We start from the raw sequence: 19,222 nt of genomic DNA on the forward strand, positions 1-19,222 counted from the left end.
CAGGCAGGAGCAAACGTGCCCCAGTTCCCCTGTGAGATGTCGAGTCACACTGGCTGGAACAGAGGCTGCCTGCTGGTGTGTATGATGACGTGAGATTACATTTGCTTGGATTGAAAATGACAGTCAAGACCTCCTGGCTTGGCGGTTCTCTTAGACAAGCCTGCTCTAGAGTAAAGCCTGCCAGTGGTTCCAGAGGTGGCATGTGACTGAGCAATCAGTGCCTATTGGTTCCTGGAGGTAGCATGTGACTAATTAGACATCTCCCAATGGTTCCCAGAGGTGGCATGTGACTGAGTAGATAGTGTGCCCTTTGGCTTCTAGAGGCTGTGATGAAAACGGCCCACGCTTGCTAAGGGGTAGAAGGAGAGCTGCCCTGGATGAGCAACAACCATAGGAGTGCATGTCTGATTCGGGCAAGTTCTGGGGTTCACAGCATGAGACCCATTAATGAGATCCTCAGCCCAGGATATGGACACATCTCAGGTCTATAGCATGGCTCGGTTTAGCAAAGGAGCAATTTAATCATCTGCACAACCGATACTAAGGAGAGCCACCAGATGCACTCACCAAAAAAATCAACTAAGCATCCCCATTAGAGTCTTGTTCTGATTTCACATCACAATAAAATGTCAAAGGAAGAAAAGCTGATTTCTGATATTATTAGTTTGAACTTAGTGATACTCCCTGGAAGCGTGACATTTACGGGAAAAAAGAATAGAAGGAGGTGGTGACCCAGAGTGTGCTGTTCATCTTTAGATCTGGGATTTTTGCTTTAATTCTCCTGAGCCCCCTTGCACACTTGGAGTCCAGGCTCCCTTCTGGTTGTCTTTTGCTGGGTAACAAACTGGCTGAAGCTAGAAGCTCTAAACAACCAGGCTATTTTGCTCATGATTTTGTTGGTCAGACATTTGGGAAGGGCTCAGCTGGGGTTTGTCTCTGGTGGCTGGGGAGTCACTGGGGCTCTTCAGTCTGTACCCAGGGCCCCAGCTGCATACCTGACGCTCGCTCTGCATGGCCACCTCACCCTCCACGTGGCTGGGGCTCCTCACTGCATGGCAGGTCCGGGGTAATCAGCTTGATTGCAGGGTGGCTGGCTTCCCTCCAAGCTGGAGTCCCAGTGGAGGGTCTGGAATCCCTTCCAGCCTTTGCACATCAGTTTGCAGAGCTGAGTCCTCAGAACCGTGTCCGCCCACCAGTCTGGTGTGCTCTGGGGAGGATCGGACAAGATGGAGTACGAAAAGGTGCTGTGAAATGGTCCAAGGCCAGGACGGAGGCCGGTATCAGGTCTTTCCCTGCTTGGCCCCTGAGCCAACCCCCTTCTCATTTTGTGCTCATTTGTCAGCTCCTTCCCCAAACATCAGGAAACGCGTAACAAGAGCATCAGAAACCGTGCCGAGCTTTGACCCTGGGTTTATGTTTCTCAGGTCCCCTTTCCTTTCCATCTTCAAGTCTTCAAATCTAGATTCCCGAGAAGAAGCCACTCCTTCCCTGGCTCTAGTAGGGCTGTTTCCCATCAGCTGGGCTGCCACTGTTTGATCCCTATAAGTGAACCCAATTTAGCTGATTCATCTTGTGTTTAATTTTTATGTTAACATAACAAGGTTATAGAGCTGAACATGAGAGGCCAGGGAAAGAATTTATAATTTATAAGTGGCAGTTCTGATTTAAGACCAGGTTCCTGAAGGAAGTAGTTTGAAAAGGCACGTCCTCAGACAGAGGTTTTCTCTTCTGAGCTTGGAAAGCGTTCAGCCTGATTTAAATATAAAATCAAAGCTGTTGGCATTTAACAACTTCTGTTTAAAAGTCAGGGTTGACTTATAAATAAGACCCCAGGTTGGGCGATGGGATTTCCTGGCATCAGTATATCATCCAGGCTTTATCAACGGAGAGAAAGAAAGGTGTGTATCTAGTAGAAGCTGGGAGGGCACGGAGATTCCTTGTTGGTGGTTTTTCCAGAATTAACCACCCTGTTCGTGTGCCTCTCCCAGGGAAGCCCCTTCGCTTTGCTCTCTGATGCTTTAGGTGTTGGCATTTGTGGGTTTTCTCAGACTCCAACTGGCATCCTCTTCTGAGTCTCTCACATGAGCCCAAGGATGGTGCAAACATGGGGAAATACAGTCTTTTTCTCACTGAGCCTGACCCTTGGGTCCTTTGGAAGCAGGTCAGGTTTGGGACAGATCCTGGAAGGTCTACGCCGGAGTTGTGAAGAGGCAGCAAAAAGTGCAGGCCCTGGATGGGACAGCACACTTAACAATGTCACTCTCCCTCGGGCCCTCGGCTTTCCCAAAGGGAAAGTAGCCCTACACTACTTTCCCATTCTTTCATAATTTCTTTCCTTTCTTTAGGATGGAACGATGCCAAGCTGACTATGGAAGGACCCAGAAATCTTAAGTTCTGGCGGGGAGACCGGCTGATTGATTCCTCAGAGTGGCTCTCGTGCTGGCCTGGGAAGGCGAGCCTGGCCCTTCTCCCAGGACCTTATTAGGCCCTCGACATCCTGAGAATAAGAGGACAAGGACCCGCCACCCCTTCTCCCTCGCTGAAGCCGCTTTGCAGAGTACCCTGAGAAGAGCCAGGCTGAAGAAAGCTGGTATTTAAACGTTCTGGAGTGGGAGAGAGGGTTGTTATGGAAACAAATTGCTCTGAGTCCCTAAAGAGGCTCAGCCCTGGCGAAACAAGAGGTGCGGGTGCCGGAGATGCAGAGGATAATATTTCAGAAAAGCTCCAACCAGACAGAAATCGCACATTTGCATTTTGGCTGGAATGTCTGATGGGCGTAGAAAGAGGGATGTGGGTATTTACAGCTCCCCTCTCAGGGTGTCGGAGTGGGGGGACCCTGGTCTCACACTCTTGATCCTGGAGCATCCCGCCCTCCTGGACAGCACTGTGCCCTCCAAGTCCTCAGGATTGAGAGATGCTGGGATGCAGGAGGCTGGGCCAGGCAGCAGTTAATTCCGGGGCTCATCCTCCACCCGGAATCCATGTGTCTCTGTGCCTTCCCAGCTGCCTGGCACCTAAGAAAATGCAAAGAAGAGTGAGGGACCAGCCCTCTGTCGCTGTGGTGTGAGTGAGAACACAGGGTGAATACCAGGTTCTGCAGGTTTATTGGTACAGGGCTGGCTTGGGATCATGAAATCACTTCGGAACCTGATAGAGTTGGTGGTTGCACATCACTGTGAATGTGCTGAACACCACCGACTTCGTGCACTTCAAAAATGGCTCATTTTATGTTATGTGACTTGCAGCTCAATATGAAAAGGAAAACTAAAAGCCCTGGCGATGCTGACAAGCTGGGCGGTGGGGCATGCGGGCCCCGCCCTCCTGGTCTTTCTACCCTCTCCCCTGGGCCCACATCTGGGCATGTCCTCAAGTCCCCCGAGAATCAGCCCCTGGATCTTAAACGGCGCCCCCTCTGCCCCGGCCTCAGCGTGATGGATGGAATTGGTGGCCCTCCCACCGCCCCGTCTCTTGGGCGCGAGCGGGTTAAGGGACATGGAGAGCTTACACGTGGGGAAGGAGCTGACTCCAGAGTGTCGCCCGCACGACACCGGTGAAGGGCTGGCTCGTCCACCGTGCCGTCCTTCCCAGCCGAGCAGACTGCACACTCTGGCTAAAGACTTTGCTTGCCGGCCTGGTCTGGCCTCGGCTGTGGCCGGGCCTGGGATAGGCGGGCCTATCGCCCTGAATAAGGGCTTTGCGTCCTTAAACCAGGAAAGCCACTTCTGCCATCAAGCTGGCCCGGGACCTTCTCCCTTCATCTCCCCACAAAGACCCAGTCATGCTCATCGATCAAAAGAAACACAGCAGCGAGTTAGAAAACTCCAGTAACTGGAGTGTAGCAGCTGCAAATGAATCCTTGTCCACTTTCCTTCTCTGGTGCCTGCGGCCTAATTAGGTTGTTCCCAAGAGATGGGGCTCCCGAGGAAAGTGCATGTGGGGGACTGGGGTCTGAAGCCCACTCTGTGTGCCTTGGACATGCCTGCCTGGCTCTGCCTGGTCGTTCTCCAAAAGGCTCCAGGCTGGGTTGGCGCCTCAGCTTTGGGTTCAGGGACCTTGGCTGCCCCTGTCTCCTCCCCAGGTGCAGCCCCCTGGGGTGGTGCTACAGAGTCCTCTGGGGACACATTCCTGGCCACCTACCAGTGGGCCACTGAGGGGACCCGGTACCAGGGTGGGCAGTCCTGTCGCCTCAGGAGCAGGTTGGAGCATGAAAGATGTGGACTGGAGGTGGAGGGAGGGTCCTGGTCCGGGGAGGGGGAGGCAGCAATCAGCTGTCACGCCAACTGACAGTGACTTGGGAAGTGGAGCTGTGCCCCGGACTCGTAGCTGCTCTTAGAGAACTCAGGGCAGGTCCCTGCATCTGTTACGGCCGATGACACCCGTGTTGCATAAGGATCATGAGGCAGGCTGAAGGAAGGATGCCCCCCTTCCGAGTCGGGTACCAAACGGCCCCTCTAATGCCACAGCTGAGTTCCTGTGCCCTGGAGATCATTCAAGAGCTCAGAGAGGCCCTTGGGATATGCTGGGAGCAGGGTGCAGCTGCAATTTTCACTCTCCGTCTGCAAACCCATCAGCACCCACAGGCTTCTTCCCTCACCCCAAGGCTTTTACTCCTTTTACTGTCACTTGTTTTTTTCCAGCTTTGCTGAGATATAATTGACTAATAAAACTGTATAGATTTAAGGTGTACAACATGATATGAGCATATATTGTGAAATGATCACCACGGTCAAGGTCAACACATCCCTCTCCTCACATAGTGACCATTTGTGTGTGTGTGTGGTGAGATCACTTAAGATCTACAATCTCAGGAAATTTCAAGTAGACAATAAGGTATTATTAACTGCAGTCACTGTGGTGTACGTTCGGTCCCCAGAACTTGTCCCTCTGATACTGAAGACTTGTACCTTTGACCTGCATCTCTCCATGCCCCCCACCCCAGCACCCAGTAACCACCACTGTTCTCTCTGCTTCTGTGAGTTCAACCGTTTAAATTCTACACATAAGTGAGATCGTGCAGTATTTGTCTTTCTCTGTCTGGCTTATTTCACTTGCCATAATGACCTCCAGGTTCACCCATGTCCTTGAAAATGGCAGGGTTTCCTTCTTTTCTGTGGCTGAATGATATTCCATTGTCATGTATACCACGTTTTCCTTATCCTTCCATTGACGGACACTTAAGTTGTTTCCATACCTTGGTGATGGTGAATGAAGCTGCATTGAACATGGTGGGAGTGCAGGCGTCTCTTTGAGATCCTGATTTCATTTCCTTTGGAGACACTCTTGACTTCTCGTAACCTGCTTTAATTTTCCACATTTGTTTACGTGTTCGTTATCTATCTCCCATGCTGGAAAGTAAACACCATTCAAGCAGGGGCTTTGCTGCTCTGGCTGTCTCCCCAGATCAGGGCCCCTGGCACATAGCAGGGACATACTGAATATCAGCTGAATGAATGAATGAACGTCTGATGGAAGAAACACCGTGCCTCCCACACGGGCAAACTCTGAACGTGATGAGGTTGCTAGGCTAAATACAGAACCCCCAGGTACATTTGGGTTCTAAATAAACAATGAGTAATACTTTAGCGTAAGTATATCCCAAATATTGCATAGGACATACTTATGCTAAAAAGTAATTTGTTTGTTTCTGTATAATTCAGACATAACTGGGCTTCCTGTATTTCTGTTTGCTGGATCACCCCTGGGATGGCTTTGTCTCTGTGTTGTTCTCTTTCTTTCTCTGATGTGTCAGTTGCATAGTCACTCCGTCATGTTTGGGGGCCGCCTGACACCCCTTGGACCCACACTCCCTTCCAGGTCTCCCCTTCTCTCTGCTTCGGAGCACAGCCGGCCTCCTCCCCTCCCACTTTTCCCAACATCGCTTCCCCAGTGGGTGAGGGGGAATGGGATCCCGCACAGCCCGACCACGTGTCCTGCTTCCATTCTCACCTTACAGGACAGTGCGGCAGCATCCATGCTGTCGCTGCTTTCTCCCTCTGGCCCCAGGGTGGTCAGGCCCCTGCTCTCCTCCCACCTCTCTGGCTGGTTCTCCTCCATCTCTGATCTCACTCTGATCCTAAATGCGGGACAGTCAAGGCTGGTCCTGGGGCCTCCTCTCTATGCATGTTCTTACCTCTGTTTCCATGGATTAAACACCAACCCAGATTTACTCCAAATGTCCAGATCAGTCCCTCCAACCAGCTACAGGACACCCGCCTTGAAAGTCTCCCAAGTCCCTCAAATTTACCAGATTGAGAACTGAACGCTCCCAGTTAAATGGCCCCACTGTCCCCATTACAGGTAGGGACATCAGGGTCCCCAGGTGCTCTGGTCAGAAGCTGAGTCACGCCTCACGATGCCTCTTCCTCACACATCAACCCTTCCCACCCCTGTGCAGGAAAGAACCACCCCAGCAGGCCTGGCGTGTCCACACCCCACACATTGCAAACTCCTCCAGGTCACCTCCAAGCCCTAGGAATACCCTGCCTAATACGTGTCTGTCCACCTGACACCTCGCCCTGATAGACTGTCTGTGCAGAGTGATTTATGGTGGGGCCTTGGGCCGTGCGGCATCCGTGTGACCTCTCAAGGGGAAGCAGGTTCATGTACCTGAGCACTTCATGCCTGCGTTACCTGGATAGCAAGGCTCAGGTGAGCTTCCCTGGTTGGCAGGACTCTGCACGTTGTCACACATCTTTGTCAGGAGAGGGAAAGCCTGTCCGAATGGCTCCACTGGGAGAAGATGACAGGGAGCTTGTGCTTGGTCCTCCCAGAACCTGCCTCTGAGCCTCTTCCTTGGGCGAATTTTAATCTGCCTCTTTTCACTGTAATAAACTGTAATCTTGAGGATAATGGGTTTTAGTGAGTTTTGTGAGTCCTCCTAGTGAATCACTGAACCTGAGGGTGGCCTTGGGGACCCCTGACAACAACCTCCAAAACAAAGCTCAGGTCTGCCTGAATCCCCCACCCCCTCCCCGTGTCCACGCCAGCCCCGCCCCTCGTCTGCACTTTCCCCTCGCACAGACCGTGGCTTCCTCTACACAGCCATGCACATCTTATCACGTCACCTCCTGCCTAAACACTTTGATGGCCTTCCATTGCTCCCTAGATTAAACACCAAGTCCTGCCCACATGGACTACAGGCCCCTTCCTCAGCATGGCCCGGCCACTGTGCTTTCTTTCCATCTGTATCCGTTTCCTGGGAGCTTCTCTTAACAAATCACCACAAACTGGGGGGCTTCAACAGCAGACATTCATTATTCTCTCAGTTTTGGAGGCCAGAAGTCTGAAACCAAGGTGTTGGCAGGACCGCCTTCTCTCTGAAGACTCTAGGGGAGGGTCCTTCCTGCCTCGTCCAGCTCCGGGGGCTCCAGGTGTTCCTTGGCTTGTGGCCGCCTCCCTCCCATCTCTGCATCATCTCCACGTGGCCTCTCTTCTCTGTGCATCCCTCTTCTTCCAAGGACTCTAGTCACTGGAGTTAGCCGCCCCCTCCCCCAATCAGGTTAACATCACCTTAACTAACTACATCTGCAAAGACCCTATTTCCAAATAAGGTCACATTCTGAGGTTCCAGGTGGACATGAATTTGGGGGGACACGATTCAACCCCCTACATCATCTATGAATACATCAAATTGCTTTCCAGACCAGGGATGTTGCCCCTGTTGTTCCCTCTGCCTGGGACCCCCACATCCTACCTTCCTTTCTGTACGTGGCTGTGTCTTCTTTGTTCTAGGATTCTGGCCTAGATGTCACGTCCTTTGAGAGTCCTCCATGGCTACCCCAAGGTGGTCGCCTCTGATCTGCACTCTGTTTCCTTCAAGTGCTGCACCCAGTTTACTTGTTGAAATGCTCTCTGCTCCCCCATCAGACGGTCAGCTCAGTGAGGAGCTTCTTCGAGCGAAGCCTGGACCCAAACAGCTCGGGTCTGAAGCCCAGATCTGCCCCTGGTCCCCTTGAGCCCTGGGTGCCTCTGTTCCAAGAGCCTCCTTGCCCATGCTCACTTGCAAGTGAGTTTATACACAGACGCCCATCACAGGGTATCTGGAACGTGGTAAGTACAGCACAGATGTCAGCTCTTCCCATGCTGACCCGCGCATGGACAGCCGGGCACACAGCAGACACTTTCACAAGTATGTGAAGCCTGCCCACCTGCTCACACTGCCGCTTCCTTACCCTCCACCTGTCCTGACAATGCGTGCAGCAGGCTTCTCTCCTTCCCACAGCCTCTGAACCCTCCCCCAAGCCTGAGCAAGCACGGAAAAGGGGGACATGCTCCCCCTTATCAGCGTCTCCTGGGAATCAGTGTACCACAGCGGGATGCTCTCTGGGGAACCTCTGTCCATTTCCCCTCGCTTGTGCAGAGGGCCAGGGACATCCTTCACAGGCGTGTTCAGATGGCCAATAAGTGACGCTTTCTGTGATTTGTCCCTTCTGCACCACAGCGGCTGACCTGCCACAGGAGACAGTCGTGAAAAACGCCAGCACCAAGACAGATGTGCATGTGGCTGGGCCCAAGGGCACAGTCAGCCCCCAGCATCTGGAACGTGAAGTTGGAGCACGTGGGCTGGGATCTGATGCCAGGACACCCAAGGGTAGGTGGGTGGGGCACGTGGGCAAAGCTGAGGCCAGAGTCCAGTGGCCGCACCCACGACCCAGCCTCCTGCAGCCCCTGCCTTGGGTGGCCCCTCGTCCTTCGCTCCTCTGCTCAGGCCCATAACTCGGTGTCCAGGGCCTGAAACCCCAGAGGCCAGAGCTCTTGTTTGCCTTCCTCTTTTAGGCCCCAAGAATTCACATCTTAGCCCAAAGCCAGGGAAGCATTCCCTGAACTTCTCTTTGCTGGTCTGTCCCTTTAGCTGGGCAGAGCTTCCAGCTCCTTGATCCACACCCCTCCCTGCCGCCTCACCTTGTCGCCCTTCGGAGCTCAGGGAGGTGACAAATATGACACCAAGACCAATGATTCCATTGTTTGTTTTCCCTCCATCGCCTCCAGCTGGTAAGATTATTTTAGTTCCAAGGATGGAAGCTGGGGCGGGGTGGGGGAAGCTGGTGGGGGGGTCAGACTGGGGGGCATGCCACGTCTTTCTTTCAGCTCTTTCTGCATCTCAAATTTCCATCTGGTCTCCCCCACTCTGGGCAGCCTCCTCTTTGCCCGTCTTGATCCATCTCAGCCTTCCAGGAGAGGTTAAAATGAGTCTTTCTTGCCTCCCCAAGTGAGAATGGACGCTCCTTTCCCCATGTTTCTGCAGATTTTTAAGAATGAACAACTGTCCTTGTACAGATCAGACAGACACCCCTGCCTTTCCCACAAGAACTTAGGGTCCCTTGAGGGCAGGGTGATACTGGGCCTAGTCACCCATGCCTCCGTCCAGCTATTAGCCAAATGCTTGAGGTGGGGCGGGGAAGGGGGGCATTGTGATGGTGGATATGGGAGAAACAAAACAACAAGCAATGCATTAAACAAAAACAAAAAACAAACAACCCAGCAATGCATTAATCAACAGACATGCACAAAACTAGCCAACACGGGCCTATTATTGGTGTGTGTGTGTGTGTGTGTGTGTGTGTGTGTGTGTGTGTGTGTATCTACATAGAGATACATAAAAATATATTCTATATATTTTCTATTATAAGATAGGGAATATAGGGACTTCCCTGGCGGTCCAGTGGTTAAGATGTCACACTTACGCTGCAGGGGGCATGGGTTCAATCCCTGGTCAGGGAACTAAGATCTTGCATACATTGCAGTGAGCCAAAAATAAATAAATAAATAAATGATAGGGAATATAATAAAGGGATACTGTATATCATAACAAATGCATCCAAATTATAGTGTGTATTTTTAGGATACTCAGTAAGTACTTATGGGACAAGTGAATAAAAGTGGGTATTGATATTGGGACCGCTTGCTGGGAAGTTGTTAAAACATATGCTGTGGCCACACAGTGAGATTGCCGTTAGTCTGTTGATTTCCTGTCACTGATGAGTTGCTCTGGAGGCTGCAGAACTCGTGATAAAGCGCTGGCACCCGTCACTCACCAGTCCAGGAGAAAATATAACCCTGCAAAGTCATCTTGGCACATGAGCAGGGAGAGGTTCTTCTTAAGTGAGGTTCCCACTGTCCCCCATGGGGGGCTGCTGCCTATCAGCCCCCTTCACCAGCAAAATTGAAAAGTTGAGGGCAAAGTCTTCTTGGATGTGGAAGAGTTCCCCCACCTTCAGATGTCAGGCTTTCACCCATCGCTCAGAACCAGTTTTTACCTTCAGTCATTTGGAACGGATGTTCTAAAAATTACCATGGGGGCAGACATCCCCTGTGTGTCCTGGGTGTCCCTTAGTGTGTGTGGCATCTTAGGGATGAGTGAAGGCAGGGCTGTCCTGGTGTGAGTGAGGCCAGTGCACACGCACACACACACAGACACACGCTCCCTCTGGAGATGTGGTGACAGGTGCTCAAAAGATAAGACTGAAAGAATGAAGAGGGACCAGCAGAGAAACAGCTCTGCTGGCTGATCGGTTGGCCTCCTCATCCAAGTGATTTCCTGTGTTCCAGAGTGAGGAGGAGAAATGCTGACGCCAGAGGAATGTGAGTCCGTCCTCAGCAAAGCTTCCTAAAACCCAAGTGATTTGGGGGCTCCCTCCCCCAACCAAGATTGTTTTCCCTTCCACGGCCAGTGAACGTGACTCACCAAATGTGTCCCACTTTTACCCTGGAAAGTTGTCACTTGCTGTAAGTGCCCTTTTCCATCTCGGTTGTTGTGATTACAAGATGAATTGCTTCTGATTTGGAAGTAATTGCCCTAATTTGTGCACCCACTCCCATATCATTTCTCCATCATGGGTTCTGGAGTCTGTCCAGCCATTGTGATTAATTTGGGACGATGAATCACAACCCACACCCAGTAGGGACAGGCACCCAGTGGGGACACTCGTGAATGTTAAGTCATCTCGGCTCTGTTTCCACCCCGGCTGGCGCGCTGCAATTCAGTCTGGCGCTAGCCACCCGCAGTTAGTGCAGACCCCACAGGTTGGGCTCATTGCTCCCTAAGAATGTTCCAACTTCAGACCAGCCCTACTGCAGACCAGCTGCACTTCGGGGGTCCCCAGGCTGCCCACACCGCTGGCTGACTGCCTATAAATTTGGGGGTTCCCGTGACTCTCATAATTTACTATGATGACTCACAGAACTCAGAAAGCGCAAGAGTTTTCCCACCATCAGACTAGGTTTTCACCCATCACTCTGAATCACTTGTGATAATTTTACCATAAAGACCACAACTCAGGAACAGCCAAATGAAGAGACGCAGAGGGTGAGACCTGGGGAAGTCCTAAACACAGAGTTTCTGTGTGTTGCCCCCATGGGTTCAGAGTGTGTCACCCTCCTGGCACATCCATGAGTTCAGCAAACATGAAGCTTCATCAAGCCTTGGTGTCGAGAATTTTTACCGAGGTTTCATTACATAGGCCAGTTGATTGAATCATTGACCACATAACAAAACTCAGTTTCTAGTCCCCATCCCCTCCCTGGATGTCAGGCTGATATCACCCACTCAAAGCCCCAATCCTCTAATCTCATGGTTGGTCTTCCTGTGACCAGCCCTCATCCTGAACCATCTCATTTCTTTTTATTTTCTCAACTTTATTTTCTTTTTATTTTCTCATTTCTTTTTATTTTCTCAACTTTATTTTATTTAAATTTTTTTTTAATTTTTAGATTTTTAATTTAATTTTTATTTTACATTAGAGTATAGCTGATTTACAGCCGTCTCATTTCTTAGCATAAACTCAGGTGTTGTGACCCCAGAGGCTCACAAATAACAGACAGTCCAATTCCTGGGGAAATTCCAAGAATTAATCTTCCACCCAGGAACCAGGGATAAAGACCAATCAAATTCTTTATTATACAACATTTTGTTAGAAATGTGACCATAGAACTAAATCATTGAATGTGGATATACAGCTTCTGGAAATAGCACTGGAACATAGATCTTGGCTAAATGGAATCAGACCAATTTTGCATCCAGCCTAATATCCTGTTTCTGACAGCAGAACTAAACATACTTTGCAAGACATCCAGTTACTCTCCCTAAGTCAACCCCAAATGGCGGTAGGACTCCAAACTCCCTTTACATCCTGGTAGGACTCTGGGGCCCATTCATTGATCAAAACTCCTTTGGGGCCATTTAATTCTCAGTGCCACCTCTCCTGCTAATTAATGGTCTGAGGTTAACTGGGAACTCATTTTTCAAAATAATCTCAAGGTTTGGTGAATACCTGCAAGACTTGATACAAAGGAATATTTCAGCAAGCCCATAGTTACCACTGCTGCAGCAAAGACACTGAGAAAGAGTGTGCTGGGGGGAGGGATAAATTAGGAGTTTGGGATTAACATGTACACACTACTACATATAAAATAGATAATCAACAAGGACCTACTGTATAGCACAGGGAACTCTACTCAAAAATCTGTAATAACCTGTATGGGAAAAGAATCTGAAAAAGAATGAATACACACACACACACACACACACACACACACATATATATATATATATATATATATATATATATATATATGTATAACTGAATCACTTTACTGTGCTCTTGCAACTAACACAACATTGTAAATCAACTATAATATAAAATTTTAAGAAAGAGTGCGCTGAAAACACTTGTACTGCACAGCCTCCTCTTTAAATATTTACATCACCCCCTGGAAGCGACCCCCCATCCACTTTGCTATTTGTTGTTCATGCTCTTTGACCTTTCCCCAGATCTCTGATGGTTTTCTAAAGAGTTAACCAGAACGACTACAAAAAGCAGACCTCAGAAGAAGCCACAACTTTCCAGGAATTTAGAAGCAGGTGAAAATCATCCACAAAATACAGATGAACCCAAGGAGCATATTCAACAATCAGAATTAACTTAAAATGAAGTCTTACTGTTCCTCAGAATAGTCGCTCTGGTCCTGGAGAGTTGTGTGTGTCCGCCCTTACGTCTTTGAGTTCAAACACCATCTCATCAGATCTCCCATCTGAACACGTCACACACGCATCACCCATGCCGTACTCTGCCGCCCTTGCTCCAAAGCACTCTGCTTCAAAGCACTCATCACCACTCGGTGTCTACCTTTTATGTATTTCCAGCTCCCCCTTATGAAGGCATAAGGTCACACGAGCTTAGCTCTGCTTGTTTTATTTATCCCTGTGTCTCCTGCTGCTAATGTAGACATGTGCCTGTCAAGGAAAATGAAAAAGAAAACCCACTCCGTTTTTTCCTTCCCTGTGTGAAAAACTCGGCTCTTCCTCACTATGGGTTTCTTCCCTGCGAGTCTTTCTTTACCCTCATTTAGAACAGTTCTGACATTCCACGTATGGGGGGTTTTGCCCATATTAAGCAATTCTCTGTGACACAGCTGAGGGTCCTACAATTTAACTCAATTCTGAAGCTAGCTGTCAGGAGGCCGTGTCACATCCCAGAGTTTTAGGGTTCAGTCCTACAGGATTGCCCCCAGCACCTCCAATCACAAGCCAAGATTGTCACCTGTGCTTCTGATCAACTAGCTATAGACTGAAGGTTCCAAAGACCCCTCTTTGGGTTTGAGAGGGGCTCACATAAGCAGAAACACTTATGATTACCAGTTAATCCAAAGATACGATAAAGAATACCGATAAACAGCCAGATGAAGAGATACACAGGGTGAGGCCTGGGAGGGTGCTGAGCACAGGGGCTTCTGTCCCCTTGGAGTTGGGGTGTTTCCCCTTGGAAGAGATGAGTTTTCCCACCTGGAAGCTCTCCAAACCTGGTCCTTTTGGGTTCTTATGGCAGATTCTTTGTATAGACAAGATTGATAAACCTACTGGCCATTGGTGATGGATTCAACATCCAGCCCCTCTCCCCTCCCTGGAGGTTGGGGGATGGGACTGAAAGTTCCAATCTTCTAATCACACGGTTGGCTGCACCGGTAACTAACCTCCATTCTTAGTTTTGGTGCAAAAGTCTCCTCATTAACATGACAAAACGCCCTTGTGATTTTCATCACTTAGACAATTCCAAGCGTTTTGGAAACCCTGTGCCAGAAACAGGGACAAAGACCAACTATTTCTTATGAACCACAGTGTTGCAGTGCTGCTCAGACAACATCTGTGTATTGACATCAGACGAATATGCTGTTTCTCCAGGATAGACCATGTGCAGAGGCAGGAAGACGACTTTCTGTGATGTCCTGGAAAAAATTCTCAGATCAGGTCCAGCTTAGGAAACCTGGTGTGTGAGCTCCCTTCCATGCTTGAGGTGCTGAGACTCCTTGCTAAGAGCCTTGAGCTTAATTTTAACACTGCTGGAAGTACAGATGATGTGGGTTAGGGCCCTAAAATATAAGTTTGATTACTTTATTAGACTCTTTGAAAGGCATACCCAGACTGGAAAAATCAAAGATGTCACCCTCTGAGACAAGGAGAAGAACTTAGAAAAGATTCTGTATCTGGGGATGAAAAACACACCAGGTAAGAGTCCCTAGGTATTGATGCTAAGACATGTTGTATTTCCCACCTTTATAATTGACCTGGAGCAGAAAGTCACCATTTGCAGTTCCAAGGTTATAAATGAACTTGAGCTGTACCAGGCAGTGAGGAGCAGAGACAGGGGAGGGGACAGTGGGGAGGTCTTGTAAGGGCGTCCTTGTGCCCAAACCCAGCACAGCCGTCAGTCACTTGCTGTTTTGAGAAGTGAAGTTGTGTCAAGGTGAGAGCCCAGACTCTGCAGCCGGAATCTGAGCCTGGGTTCAAACTTGAGTTCTACCATCACTAGGTGTGTAGTCGTGGGCAAGCTGCTTCACCAACTTGTGCCATGTGTTCTCCATCTGGAAATAGTAATTGTGCTTAACTGATACAGTTTAATTTCTTCCTTTCTTCCTTCCTTTCTTTCTTTCTTCCTTCCTTTCTTTCTTTCTTTCTTTCTTTCTTTCTTTCTTTCTTTCTTCCTTCCTTCCTTCCTTCCTTCCTTCCTTTCTTTCTTTCTTTCTTTCTTTCTTTCTTTCTTTCTTTCTTTCTTTCTTTCTTTCTTTCTTTCTTTCTTTTTCTTTCTTTCTTTCTTTTTCTTTCTTTCTTCTTTCCTTTCTTTCTCACAGTGCAGCTTATAGGATCTCAGTTCCCTGACCAGGGACTGAACCTGGGCCCATGGCTGTGAAAGCCCAGAATCCTAAACACTAGGCCACCAGGGAACTCCCCATCTTTCTTTCTTTCTACCATTTCTCTATCTATCTGTCTATCTATCTATCCATCTTTTTCTTTCTTCTTTCTTCCTTTCTTTCTTTCTCTCTCTCTCTTTCTTTCTTTCTTTTTTCTTTCTTTTCTTCTCTCTCTCTCTCTCTTTCCATCTCTCTGTCTACCCACCTTTCTATCATAAGCATTTGTAGTTTTATAAGTTAATCTATGCAAAGTACTTAGCACATACTCAACACTCAGTTGAGTTGTGGGGTAGAATAATTATTTGCTAGGAGACAGAGGAGGACCCAGCTCCTCCCTCAACCTTACACCTTTACCTGAAACATCTGTCAGGGAAAATGTGCACAAAGAACAAAGTAAGACAAAGTGCCTGTGATGCAGTTTGGGGTCCAAGCCCTCACAGGTTACGGTGATCAGGCTGAATCCCAAGGAGAGCTTTTCTCTTTAAACAAAGTGGTTCTAATGGGTCTGAGCCAAGCAGAAAAGACATCCATGGGCCCTCAGATGTGTCCCACTGTCACCTCCTCAGGGACAGTTCTCATTTCCAGGATGACCTCACTCTCAATCTTTATTTATCCAAAACAACTCTCTCAACCCCTGAATTCACTTTAATTCAATGCACATACACTGATCATCCCTGTGCCAGTGCTGGGGTGGAGGAGAGGGTGCCAGGATGAGGAAGGAGGTTCTGCCATCTCAGTGTCTCCCTTATAGGGCAGTTCAGACTCCACGTGTGCAAATCCAAGCTCAGGATCTTTCCTTCCCTCCGAAACAGAACTCACCACCGGAGATCGTGTCACTTGCTGTCTGTGTGTTTGTCGTCTTCCTGCCCACCCCCAAGAATGTGGCTGCTTGAGATTGTTTGTCACTGTATCCTGGCTTCGAGAACCATTCCAGGACAAGGTAGACACACCAGACAATTGCCGATAAAGGGAGGAGGGACTCCCACCAAACCTTGCGGGGTTACCCTCCCCAGTGCCTTCTCACCTGCATCCAGAAGCCTAGGGTTAGACTGAGAATTTCTTCTCCCTGACCCATCACTAAAAGCATCAACTTCTTTCTGTTCCTTTCCTGAATACCCCTCTGATCCACCTAAACACTATTCCACTCCCACTGCCACCTCAACTCCACTTCCCCATCCATCATCTGGACAACTCCCAGACCATCCTAATTATAATATTTTCTTAACATCCGTGCTGGGGTCCTCCACAAAACAAACAAGGGGGTATTTTTTTTTTTTTGCAGTACGTGGGCCTCTCACTGCTGTGGCCTCTCCCATTGTGGAGCACAGGCTCTGGAAGTGCAGGCTCAGTGGCCATGGCTCATGGGCCCAGCTGCTCTGCAGCATGTGGGATCTTCCCGGACCAGGGCACGAACCCGTGTCCCCTGCATCGGCAGGTGGACTCTCAACCACTGTGCCACCAGGGAAGCCCCAAGGGGGTCTTTTTTGCAAACTTAGTCATGTCTGCCACCCACATTGGGAAGAGAGAGGACTCACACATCGCACTCCTTTCTCCAGAATTTAGAAGCAATTCTGAGATAAACAAAGAGTTAGGCAAAGGGATACCAAAATGTCAGCTTTATCACACATGGGTGTGATGGAGACCACAGCTTAAGGGAGAGATAACAGTGGCCTCCCTGCTAGTGAACCCCAGAATCAGATGGTTTACTCACCCAGTCACGTGGCCTGAACAATTACATGCCTTCAGTCTTGGGGCAAAGCCTGCCCTCTCCCAACTTAAGGTGTAGAGAAGCAGATCAGACTCAGAATAGTGAGCTGGTGAATGGGGGTCAGGACATGTCACAGTCAGCTCAGCCTATTAGAACAAACACTGCAGACTGGACGGCTTAAACAACAGACTTCTATTTCTCACATTTCTGGAGGTTAGAACAGCCAAGATCAAGGTGAGACAGATTTGGTTCCTGGTGAGGCCCTTTTCCTGGCTCCCAGATGGCCACCTTATTGCTATGTCCTTTCATGGCAGAGAGAGAGAGGGAGAGATCTCTGTTCATTTTCTTATTAGGACACTAATCCCATCAGAGGGCCCCACCCTCATGACCTCATCTCTCCCTAATCACCTCCCAAAGGCCCCATCACCTAATACCATCATCACATTGGGGTTTAGGGCTTCAACATAGGAATTTGGGGAGGACATCATTCAGTCCACAGCAGGAGGCCAGGGTGTTTTGAGAAATGGAGTAGACACAGGAGGTGGGGAATGTGTCCACCCAACACCTTCCAGCCCCTTCTTAAAGCCACCTGAGCAAAACCAGTCCCTGCTTCCTTCTGAGTATCATTTCCCCCCACTCTCTCTGCTGTCACTGTGTGGCCTCCTTCTGTCTCTGACTCTTTATGCTCCTCCCTCCCCTCAGCTCAGGGCCTCAGCATGTGCTGCTGTCCTGCCTGGGGCACCCTCTGTCCCCACTTGACCCAGTCCTGTTCATCCCTCAGACCTCAGCATAACCAACTTCCTCCTGCACCCACCCCTTGGACTAGTGACCATCAGCTTGTGCTGCCCTGTGAAGCTCGTTTTCCATCACACCTGCATTCTCAGCCATCAGGCCTTCATTTGCTGTGGTCCTTGGGGCTCTGCTTCCATCACTGACTCTAAACACCATGGAGACAGGGCTGGGCTGGTTGTGTCGGCTTATCAGGGTGTTTTTCTTCATTGTGTCTCCAGGCCGGCACACAGGAGATGCTTAATAAATAGCCTTCCAAGAATGCACAGTCCAATGAACAAAACTGATGCATACACAGCCTGACCTCAGTGCTACCAGTCAGAGCCCAGAGAATCCAGAGGGGGTGGATCACCCTGCCTGGGGACTGTTGAGAAGACCACCCCAGGATGACTCCACCAGTTCTGCTGATGGTAAGACCTCCTTCTGGGACTGTAACCGGTGGCTCAGAACCTATCGCTTTAAAAGTAGGGTTGTTTGTTTTCTTTCCCCCCAAAGTGTTGCTTTGTTCTTCTTTTGCTAAAGTTCCCATGCCACCTTCCTGCCCCACCAAATCACCTTGTGAACCTACCTGCCCCCCACTCCATACTGTGGACTTGGAGTTTCTACCTGAGATAAAGTTCAGCGTCACATCCAAATGTGAAGAAATAACTGTGCAGTGACTCTTTCAGAAAATTCATGAACATTTTAAATATGTTTAGTCTCAGCACTCATTCCTGGGAGACCCCGCCCTTGTTATTTTTCTTTTGCCTTTAATACAGTTCTACATGCGTGACAAAATGTTGCCTCAAGGACATTTTAATTCTTTTGTAACAGTCTTATTATAAAACTGAAACGTCTAAATGGTGTCCATGATTTCCTCAAAAACATGTGGTCCTGAAAGGTCTAAGAAGAAAAGAACAGCCAAGTGCCCAGATTTTGGTTTCTAAATCTTGTTTCCCACTGAAAGGAGCCAGGGCTCCTTGGAGACATGACTGATTCCAAATCTGGGGCATGGAGAGAACAGTTGTCCCCCTCATCTTGCTGTGCCAGAGAGCAAGGAAGTGAGGGTGTGTTGAAAGGACATGGGGGCCAGCTTGCAGGGGTTCCTCTGGCCAAATGTAGGCCAATTAGAATATCAGAAAGAATAGTGATGGTGATGGATTATAGGACACTGAGATTTAAAAAAAGATCTATGAGTCCACAGTGATTCTCAAATAAGGTTGGAGAAGGAGATGACAGAAAAACAGTTTTTTACAGAAAAAGACAGCTAGTAGGTGTTAGAAGAATGCTAGGATTAGAACATTATTGTTTTCCAATCACCACTGCAATCATTGATGAGAGCAAGGGCTATCCACTGACGCTAAAGCCTCAGGTAGACACTGCTGCTGAACAGGATATTTGTGCTCTCGTGAAGCATCCTCACAGGTTGACTGTAATCTCCATTATGACGGAGGGATCTGGTGGCACCATCTAACCACTAATGAGACAAACCAACCTTCTGTGCCCTGAGATGTACTCAGTATCTGGACCCAAAATGCTTAACCTGAATTTAACTGAGAGGAA

Source organism: Stenella coeruleoalba (assembly GCF_951394435.1).
Source record: "Stenella coeruleoalba genome assembly, chromosome: 1".
NCBI classification, from domain to species: domain Eukaryota; kingdom Metazoa; phylum Chordata; class Mammalia; order Artiodactyla; family Delphinidae; genus Stenella; species Stenella coeruleoalba.